The following is a 10831-nucleotide window of genomic DNA, read 5'->3' on the forward strand; positions in this document are numbered from 1 at the left end:
ACTTGGGCCGGCCAACCGACCCCGGCAAGCTCGGTGGTCGAGTGGTTATCCGCACCAGTAAGCAGGAGGTCGTGGGTTCGAGTCCCACCCCAGTAAGCTTGTGAGGTTTTTCTCGCAAGCTCTCGGACAAGCACTGAGCATACAGTGCTTATTAATATACGTTGGGTAAGGGCAAAACCGTTATATATAATTACGTCAACGAAGGCATGGATGAAGATCAAGCTAGGCAGAAGGCAAACAGAAAGACACTCTGGGCAGTCAAACGAGACAACTATGAGGAGTTCCTGTCAAGTTACCTATATTTGAGGGAAAATGAAACTCACAAGGACATTGTGGATGATCTCGATGGAAAACTTGACAAAGGCATGAACGTCAACAAAGCCTTGGATAGAGTTTAGCCTAAACATGCTGAACTGAACTGCCGGACTGTTTCATGACGAAGAGGAGTATGCTTAAAAGATAACAGTCTGTAGAGACAAATGGTTCCAAAAATAATGAGTACATGTAATACCTCTGATTTCAAAGTTAACAAACTTCCGGTAATCACCCTTTTAGTAATTCTTAAAATTACCAAGATAATTATTCTGAGACAACAAACAAAATAGCCACTGAGACTAAGGTTTGAATTTTTGGCACGTTATTCCAAGCCACTGGTTTATTTGTCTTTGACACTAAAAGGTTTGGCAAAATCAGCTTAAACGGGCAGGCTTGCCCAATCTGCCAAGCTTGGCATCCACGGGCCCGAATCCTTGGCAGGCTTGCCAACCATTCGCCTTTAGGCTATAGGAATATTTATCAAAGTTAAACGCTAGCCCCACCAGAACGAGAGGGTGCTAGTCACAAAATGCTTATAATTTGTCGAATGTCATGTCTGGAACAATTAACAAAAGATTTGCAAAGCACGCCGTTTTTTCCACCGTTTGAAAATACGGTTGGAAGAAGCCCCACCTGAACAGAGGGTGCTTGGCGTAGGGTTCCTAAGATTAAACAGCAAGTATTAACTGTAAACATCAAAATTCAAAGTTTAATTGAAACCTATTTACTAATATAATTTGATTATCATGTTAGCCAAAATCGAGGCACTTCCCGTCGCTTCCGGCAAATTTCTGCCCCTTATTTATTCCTTGATGATATATGGCGGTGACGGGGAGGCGGTGGGTTTATTTTTGACGCAGCGGCTTCGGAAGTCAGTGCCGAAGTGGCCTGTGCGCGCAAACCGTTTGGCGCGGTCCCTTAATTGGGACAATTGTATAACAATTTCCGCCTGTGCAAAATGAAGTTACATATCGCTATGATTATGAATCACCTTGGCCTCCTACCAGCAAGGAGTGCCGGTTACCGGGTGTCTTTACTTCAGCCCTAATGTTTACTTCACCATGGCAACAAACAGCTGATCGAGCGAGAGATTGACAACAAACGTTTGCCTGCCCAGAATAATGCATTTTACCTTGTATTGATAAAATAGATTATTCTGAGACAACAAACAAAATAGCCACTGAGACTAAGGTATGAATTTTTGGCACGTTATTCCAAGCCACTGGTTTATTTGTCTTTGACACTAAAAGGTTTGGCAAAATCAGCTTAAACGGGCAGGCTTGCCCCAATCTGCCAAGCTTGGCATCCACGGGCCCGAATCCTTGGCAGGCTTGCCAACCATTCGCCTTTAGGCTATAGGAATATTTATCAAAGTTAAACGCTAGCCCCACCAGAACGAGAGGGTGCTAGTCACAAAATGCTTATAATTTGTCGAATGTCATGTCTGGAACAATTAACAAAAGATTTGCAAAGCATGCCGTTTTTTCCACCGTTTGAAAATACTGTTGGAAGAAGCCCCACCTGAACAAGAGGGTGCTTGGCGTAGGGTTCCTAAGATTAAACAGCAAGTACTAACTGTAAACATCAAAATTCAAAGTTTAATTGAAACCTATTCACTAATATAATTTGATTATCATGTTAGCCAAAATCGAGGCACTTCCCGTCGCTTCCGGCAAATTTCTGCCACACGCGCCAAACGCGCCCCACCGGAACGACAGGCAAGTGCATCTCCCTATTAACGCCCCTAGAATTGAATTATAATAACAACAGTAAAGAGGACCATCGCTATGAACCCTTTGAGTGGGATAAACTCAATTACACTCAATTAAAGGCAGCGCAAATGCAATCCCGAAGATTCGACCGAAAGTGCATGTTACCCGTATGGGACAGGTGAACCCCATCATATCTGTACAATGAGAATTCGGACCATTTAAACTGCGGAAGATGTAGCACTGACACGCCCTTGCGACGGCTGAGGGAGCGCGCCCATCTATTCACGGCCCACCGTTTCATCTCCATTTTCGCTGGATTAATGTTCCCAAAGTAACAAGCTCGCGGTAGTATATCAGACCACACTAATTTAGCCTGGGGATACTTAGCACTACATTCTTTCATGAATAAGGTTATCCGCTGCCGCATGCTGAAAACATCAGTATCGCCCAAATCATTAGTGCCAATGTGAACGATCAGCATGGCCGGTCGAGGGCACTTAGCTTCCAGGTCAGATAACAATTGATTTATATCACTGTATCGGGCTCCGCCCAGACCGTTCCAGCGTACTGGTGGACTGCATTCCAGCCTGGTTGCCGCTCTGCGGACGATGGAATCCCCAATGATCCACACATCCCCTGTAAACAAGGGGTGGGAACAAGTGAGACAAAATGGTGGACAAAACGCGGAATTAAACAGCTGAAATTAAACGCCAGGCAGCTAGCAAAGTACAATTGGACGGATATAAAGTTGAGCGGCATTTGAACGCCAACGGCCCATTGCCTTAACTTCATCCAACGAAAAACCCAAGGACGCTGCAGTAGACGCCGCCCCAATGCGGAAGGAGTGTGCACTAAATGATGAGCCTCCAAGGCCCAAGAAAATCAGAACCCGTTTCAATGTGGCGTTAAACTGGTACTGGGTAAGGGGATCGCCCCCAAAATGACAGAAAAAAACTACCCTCCTGCTTCGGACGCATCTGGGCGTAGACTGTGAGGGCTCGCACTGGACAGATGGTTTCGTCCCCTGAGCGAACTAATTTCACAATCTGAGGATTACCCATTTGGTTATTCTTTGTGTACCTGAAGGTGACTAAAACGGAAGCACTGTCCTGCCCCACATTTATAAATTCGACGTCCGAAGCCAAAATAAGTGAGTGTTGCACGTTTGTTTTTGAAATGGCGGCAAACTCGCTTATACGCATGAAACAAAAGAATGCACATAACATGACCGCGTGGAAAAGTGCCACTTCGTAATGATCTTTGCACACGTGTGGGAGTGCTTGAATGATACGGGCCAGAACTGGCAAGGTCATAGGCCATCGTTCGTCAAAAACGGGATTATCCCTACGGCAACCCGACAATAATTTCGTCACCAAGAAATCTTTCGTTGGGTCCGGCCAACCGGAAATTTTGTGATAATAACCCAACCCGGAAACGTAAGTTCCGATAGTTGATGGTGCAAGACGCTGCAGTGACAGCCAAGCAATAAATCGCAGAACATCAGCAGGCGAGGACGGAGAACAGGCATCAATTTGTTGGCATCGAAATGAACAAAACGCCCGCCAGCCAGTCTGATATGTCTTGTGAGTATTTGATGCCGATGCAGCTAGTAATAGGCGGTTGATCTCACCTTGTATTACACTTGGAGAAGATTGGCGATCGGCGTCATCGTTATGTCCGCCTTCGGTGCTAGTGCACAGAAACGGTTCACCTGAAAACGTGAGAGGGAGTCCGCAATTTCATTATGCACGCCGGGTATATGAAAGGCTTTAAATGTGATGTTGTACCGCAAGCACTGGCATACGAAAAGACGCACAAGATGCATGATCTTATCGCAATGTGACGATTGCTTGTTAATGATATTTACCACGGCTTCGTTATCAGAACGGAAACGCACCTTTCGATTCGTCAACTGCGGGGCCCAACAATTCACTGCGACAACCACAGGGTAAAGTTCACAATATGCTATTGGTGGCGACAGGGCTAGCAACTCACAAGGCCATCGCCCTTGAAACCAATGGCCGCCAAAGACCCGCCAAAGCCAATGCTGGCTGCGGCATCAGTGAACAACTCTAATGTATCATTATCCTGCCAGTCCTGGTCGCGAAACGCAGATACCCCATTAAAGTGATCTAGGAACTCTAACCACATGAGCAGGTCAAGTTTCGCACCCGGCGTTATTCGCACTTTGTGATGTGGTTTCCTTAGTCCACGAGTTAAGCCAATCAAACGCCTGATAAACGCCCTACCTGGAGCTATAGCACGACAGACGAAGTTTAGTGAACCCACCAAGGACTGAATTTCCCTCAAAGACAACTTGTTCCGCCCCAAAACTGACTGGATTTGTGATCGAAGGGCGTTAATCTTATTACCGGGCACGCGGACTTTGCGCTTTACTGCATCGATCTCTAAACCGAGGTAGGTGATTTTTTGACAAGGGCCCTCTGTTTTCTCTTCCGCAAGTGGCACACCTAGTTGCGCGCAAACTTCCTTAAAAGTACTAATAAGTACTTCACAGTGTGACATGGATTCACCAATGAAAAGAAAATCATCTAAGTAATGTGTGATAGAGGTTGTTTCCAAAACCCGCTTAATGTGGAATTCTAAAAAAGTGCTGAATGTTTCAAACAACGCACATGAGATAGAACAGCCCATGGGTAAACACTTATCGTAATAAAACATGTTCTGAAATTGAAAACCCAGCAGCTCATAGTCGGAAGGGGCAACGGGAAGCAGCCGAAAAGCCGATTTTATGTCCGTTTTTGCCAACCAAGCGTTGGGACCTACAGACATAACTAAATCAACAGCTACATCGAACGGCGTGTAATGGACTTTACACTCGTCTTTATTTATAAAGTCATTAACAGAGCCACCTGAAGGGAATGACAAGTACTGGATAAGACGAAAAGCGACAGGTTGTTGCTTTAGGGACCAGACCGATGGGCGAACACTGAAGATTTGGAAAGGGCCGATGACTAAATGGTCCTGCCACCCTGCCTAACGCGATTTCGCTCCGCAGCTTTTTATGAACCACCTCAGGCCTATCTGCTGCCGACTTAAGGCAATTGGAATCTTTTTTCTCCCTAGGACCTTGAAAACAAAGTGAAAACCCATGTGAAAAACCATGACTAAGCGTTTCAGCTGCTGACTTGTCAGGATAATGTGTTAACCACTGCTTTAACACGTCTAATTTAATGGGCGTTAGGAGCCCGAAAATGGGTTTGCTTATCCCCTCGTTGACCAACTGACTGTTGGTCAACGAGGGGATCCAAGTTCATGGAGGAATTTGAGCAGCTTGCCATCAATACATCAGACCACAGGCCCAAAGTTTGGCTCCGATATGTGGACGATACTTTCGTCATCTGGCAACACGGGCAGGACAACCTCCAACTCTTTCTGGAACACCTCAACGGGCTTCACAGCAGCATCCAATTCACCACGGAACAAGAACGTAATGGCAACATTTCGTTTCTTGATATTGAAGTGACCAGAAAGGAGAACGGCAGCCTAGCACGCACTGTCTACCGCAAGCCCACCCACACAGACAGGTATCTCCACAATACTTCCTTCCACCACCCCAAGATTAAGGCATCCGTCAACCGGGCCCTGGTCCGCAGGGCATACAACATCTGCGACAAAGAATTCCTCAGTCAAGAACTCCACCACATCACTGCAGCGCTGCAACGTAACGGATACGAGCCAAGCCAAGTCAAGACCCAAGATCCCAGATCCACCCCCGGCCGAAGGGTCTCCTATACCCAAAGCCAACCAGTTAGGGCCCCTAGTTCCATTACCCTCCCCTACTTAGGCAACACCTCCCACCACATCCAGCGGATTCTCCACAAGCACGGTATTAAAGTTTTTTCACACAGCTCCACTTCAGTTGCATCACCTGCTTACTTCGCACAAGGACCGACAGGACCCCCAGCGCAGACCGGGGGTGTACAGAATTCCTTGCCAATGCGGCAAAGTGTACATCGGCGAGACGGGCAGGGACCTCCCTACCCGAATCAACGAGCACAAAGCCCATGGTAGGAAGGGAGAGCTGGAAAAGTCATCAATAATTAAGCACTCCCACACTGAAGACCATCAAATCAACTGGAGCCAAGCTGAACTTATCACCAGCATCGAACGATGGTATCCCCGCCGCATTAGAGAAGCCATGGAAATCATCAAGCACGACACAGTTCCCCAAGACATCGGCTTCAACATCAGCGATATCTGGCGCCCCATCCTCACATCTCAGTCCAATGGGTCTCCTATACCCTAGGACTCCCTAGTTAGGTTTCCCCCTCAGAGAAGGCTGCAGACCACGAGCAACTCCTTGGATGGACTCACCACTTGACGGGCCTCCGCCGGGCGCAGCTGGATCCCCACTGAAACTGCCCGCCGGGACATCCACCGCTTGGGCGGGCGCTGGCTGTGCTATGGCCGGAGTGTGTCGCTCCCCGGCAGGCCGACTGCATGCAGTGATGAGTGGTGCGATGTTGACCGGACCGGCTGCGCTGTCCCCCGCGGTGCTCTCCGTAGCAGCCCCGGTGCCCGTCGAAACTGAGGCCTGTGCACCTTGAGGTCCCCGGCGACGTCGCTCGGGCATACGGTGGAGGTGACTGGCGGGCCTGCCTCTTCTGCTGCCGTTTCGGGCGCGGCATCCTTAATTGCCTGAGCGGTGCTGGCTTGAAATTCCCGTGACCGGCAACCCGCTTTCGTTCACAGCCGTTGTTTGATGGACCAAAGAAAAGTCCAACTTAAACTGCACAAAACAGTCGATGGATCCTGAAGTGTCCAGGAGTTGCTCCCAATAGATATTTCCCAAAACGGTGAAACGCCGGCAAAAAACGACGGGAATAAACGAGTTTTTCGTTTCGCAAGATTTATTTTTGACGCAGCGGCTTCGGAAGTCAGTGCCAAAGTGGCCTGTGCGCGCAAACCGTTTGGCGCGGTCCCTTAATTGGGACAATTGTATAACAATTTCTGCCTGTGCAAAATGAAGTTACATATCGCTATGATTATGAATCACCTTGGCCTCCTGCCAGCAAGGAGTGCCGGTTACCGGGTGTCTTTACTTCAGCCCTAATGTTTACTTCACCATGGCAACAAACAGCTGATCGAGCGAGAGATTGACAACAAACGTTTGCCTGCCCAGAATAATGCATTTTATCTTGTATTGATAAAATAGATTATTGGAGAAAAATCAATGATGAACAACGGGAAATAAAACGGTACCAGTACAAACCTACCAGAAACCAATATGTGAAGTCCACTGAATTTGTTTTGTGTTATACTTATCGGTATGACTATCGAATAATAATTTTCAGGTCGGTTATTGGCCGGAGCTTCTCACTATATTCCACAGCACAACGAATAAATTTACCCCTTTGCTATCTATTAAAAATCCCCAACTGACGTCATGCCACCCCCAGAATTCTTAATTTTATATTATGCTGTATTTTACATTTAGGATCCGCAATAAAGAACAACAGTAACGCTCCGCTCTGACTGAATTTGTGAAACGTATACATGTACAGGGTAACGGGACGTAAAACACTCTAGTTCAAAGAATTAAAAAATTCAGCTCGGGACAACAGATTCTTTTTCCCGTATCGATCAAATCTCGGTAGCCATAGCAAGTCAAACCCAAGACCGCTGGTATGTGGGCGCCCTCTCTTCCTTAGTGTCCAAAGGTTAAGTCAGACCAACGCTCACTTCCAACGTACACAATGTAATCATTAACACAATAGTCTGCCGACACAGCTCAGCCACTACATACAGTCCATTATCTAGGGATTATCCCTCTCATTAACCGGCGGCACGGAATTGCTCTCCGACCATTCAACACAGGCCTGTTGTAATAGCTTCATTTCGGACAAATTTTGCATGAAGGTAGGTTCCCCCATCCTCTTGGATACGTACCTATGCTTCTGTATTGATGTACATGTATGTACTTCGTACTCAAAGTATCATGTACTTTTTATTTCCATGTATTTGTACTAAATTTCCATTTTATGTAAACTTACTTCAATGGATTACCCTCCTTTAGAAACATACATAACTACATACGTAAAAAAAATTATAATAACTGCACGCTTCATACAGACGACTAATGCATAATGCGTTTCCTGTGCTTTCTGACTACAAATACACTACATAAAACATATGTATATGCATGTCCATGTACAGTATATAAAACAGCCATCCAAAGAATGTTTTATCTCGAGTTGCCTACGCCCCTCGAGTTGCCTACGGGAACACCCCTACTCGTCACCCAAACATGGAACGACCTGATGAGGAGCTGGCTCGTCAAATTATGCTAATGAGGGAGAAATGGGGCTAAATACAGCGTTCTGATTGTTCGAGAGGCTTGAGAAAACCCCCTAAAGGGGCGTGGTTTTCTCTATACAGACGGGCTTCACTACTCGAGTATACCTCCACCCGGCCTTCCATGGAATTCGAACCGCCTACCAAACGAATTAAGCACACAAAACACACACACAATCACACATGTTTACGTTACATACATACTGTGGACATTCCTTTGTTTTCGTGCAGTTAAGAAAACTCAGTGAAAATACTCATTTTTCTTCAAACAGGAACAAGATTTTTGGCTGTTTTTTGTACAAGGTTTCCATGACTATTCCTCTTCCTTTTACCACGGATAACCCCGACCCCAAAATGCCTCTAAACTCCTTTTCCAGAGAGGGGGAAACCTTGTGTGGACATGTGCAAGTCCACACAACGCCATCGTATCCTGCATTATGTGGACTTCTTTTGTGCAGAGGTCCACACTATGTATGCCAGGCCTGTACACACCCACCCGCAAATGTGTAAACGCCTTCAATCGTGGAATCCCTATTGTTCCTTTTTTGTTCATACTTTTCTTTTTTTTTTTTTGGAAGACATCCCATATGTTTTGTACACGTTTTCCAACCGTGGACCCTATTGTCCCCTATTGCTATAGGTCCACGATTTGAATGTGTATACAAACTCAACGTCACCCACCCTTACACAGCTATACTTGTGGGGTGTTTCCTTTGTTGTCGTGTACAAAACTCCCACACAACACGCAAAAAAATTCAAATCACTCCAATTTAAACCAAATTCACTTTCCCAGGTTGAAATTTATGTCCCTTATATAAAACACTTCAATTTGCGACGGATTTTTACCCATCAAAAATTCGCCCTTTTTGAGTTATTTCAAATACTAGTTTAGTGAATGTCACACCAGGGGTCCGACTTTCCCCTCAGTGGACCAAAAAAATAACTAACCAGTATGGTAGTAGGTACACAAGTTTTTGGAGGTCAAACAATCATACTTCAAAATCGATCAACCGTTTTTTTTTTTTCCTAAGACAAGGAACATTTACTCTACCAACCCCCCCTACCAAAAAAAAAAACACTTGTACCCAAAACCAGTTTCTAATCGAATTAGTAAAACATGTAAATACCTAATTATATCCCCCCTACGGCCGTTTCGTGAAAATAAATAAACAAATCTTTACCACTAATTAGTTAATTATTCAAGCCCCACCAGGCCACCTTCATAACAGTCAACAATTTGCATGGGTGGAAGAATGCCCACGCCCGTGTACCATGCAGTTCTCTACAATATGTCTGCCAGCTCCTTGGAGTAAAGCTGTCTCCAGGTGGGTGCACGGATGAACATCAGCGCCTGGGCTGATCTTCCAGGAAGGTCGAAGGATGGTTCTCCCTGCTGGCCTGATGGTCGGCCTTAAACCTCTCTGTACGGTTTCACCTCGAGCTGGGTGGGGTGGCTAGTTCACTAAGAACTGTGGAGCGATACTGGTGCTCGTTTATTCATAAAGATGTTTGTTCACTCAGAACAAATATAATGATCCCTTCGGAGTGACGGTTGTTCACTCAGAACAAATGACTCCCTCAGAATGAAGGTGGTTCACTCCGAACAAATGGTTCACTCAGAACCAGCAAGGTTTTAAGTTCCCCTCAGGGAAAACCCTTTGAAAAAGAATCCAAATAACCTTCAATAATTTTTGGCCATTTAAACACATCTTTTAAATGAGCTTACAATTATCTTATACAAAATAAGCATAAACATAAATAGAAACCAAGTAAAATTAACTTACAGTTTGATTTCCAAACTGGCTTTTCTTCAGGGCCACGCCCTATGTACAGTACATGCAGGACATGTACCTCACCACACAGGTGGACTACCCTTCCATACACCACTAAGGCTGCATTGGTAGTGCCTAATAGCACACACACAGGGGAGTGCCTTGGACTAAAGTTACTCAAGCATGATTAATTTGCATAACATTCCTTGCCACTATGTATTCTCTGACAAATTTGGTTTTGAATAGCCATCTACACTCTGCAGTAGGTGTGTGGGGACAAACTCAAATCTGAAAGTAACTCTTAGCCCAATCATTTTTCTTTCTACCAATATTTATATAACCACGGTTTTCACACATTTCCCAACTTGTGATGTTAATGTAATATAAACATGATTTATAAACTTCTCACATTGTGACAGTGAACTTCTTGTGGGGGACCAATTTTGGACAAATTGAAGACAGCTTCGACAAAGAAGGGCCTCGAGACCTCAACTTAAATTAGGTCTAGCATTCATTCACAAATGTTAACGGAAGGGGATCCCCACTGAAAATGTTGACCGTAGCTAATACTCACATACCGATGCAAGTAAACGTCACAAGAAATGACTGTGTAGCATCAGGTATTGGCTCGGATTCAAATTGCTCTGTGTTTGTCCAATCCACAGAGACAGAATGAAAGATGCGGACGACACTCGATGTTCAATTTGTTTTTGA

At 45.4% G+C, this 10831-nt stretch overlaps 1 pseudogene; it reads right to left on the reverse strand.

Annotated features, from left to right (window-relative positions):
• Positions 1–2730: 2730 nt before the first annotated feature.
• LOC147799868 (uncharacterized) lies at positions 2731–3652 on the reverse strand (annotated as a pseudogene).
• Between the last annotated feature and the right edge of the window lie 7179 nt (positions 3653–10831).

This window comes from Acanthaster planci, linkage group LG02 (assembly GCF_054643075.1).
Source record: "Acanthaster planci isolate LZ-2023a linkage group LG02, COTS_SCS, whole genome shotgun sequence".
Lineage (NCBI taxonomy): Eukaryota > Metazoa > Echinodermata > Asteroidea > Valvatida > Acanthasteridae > Acanthaster > Acanthaster planci.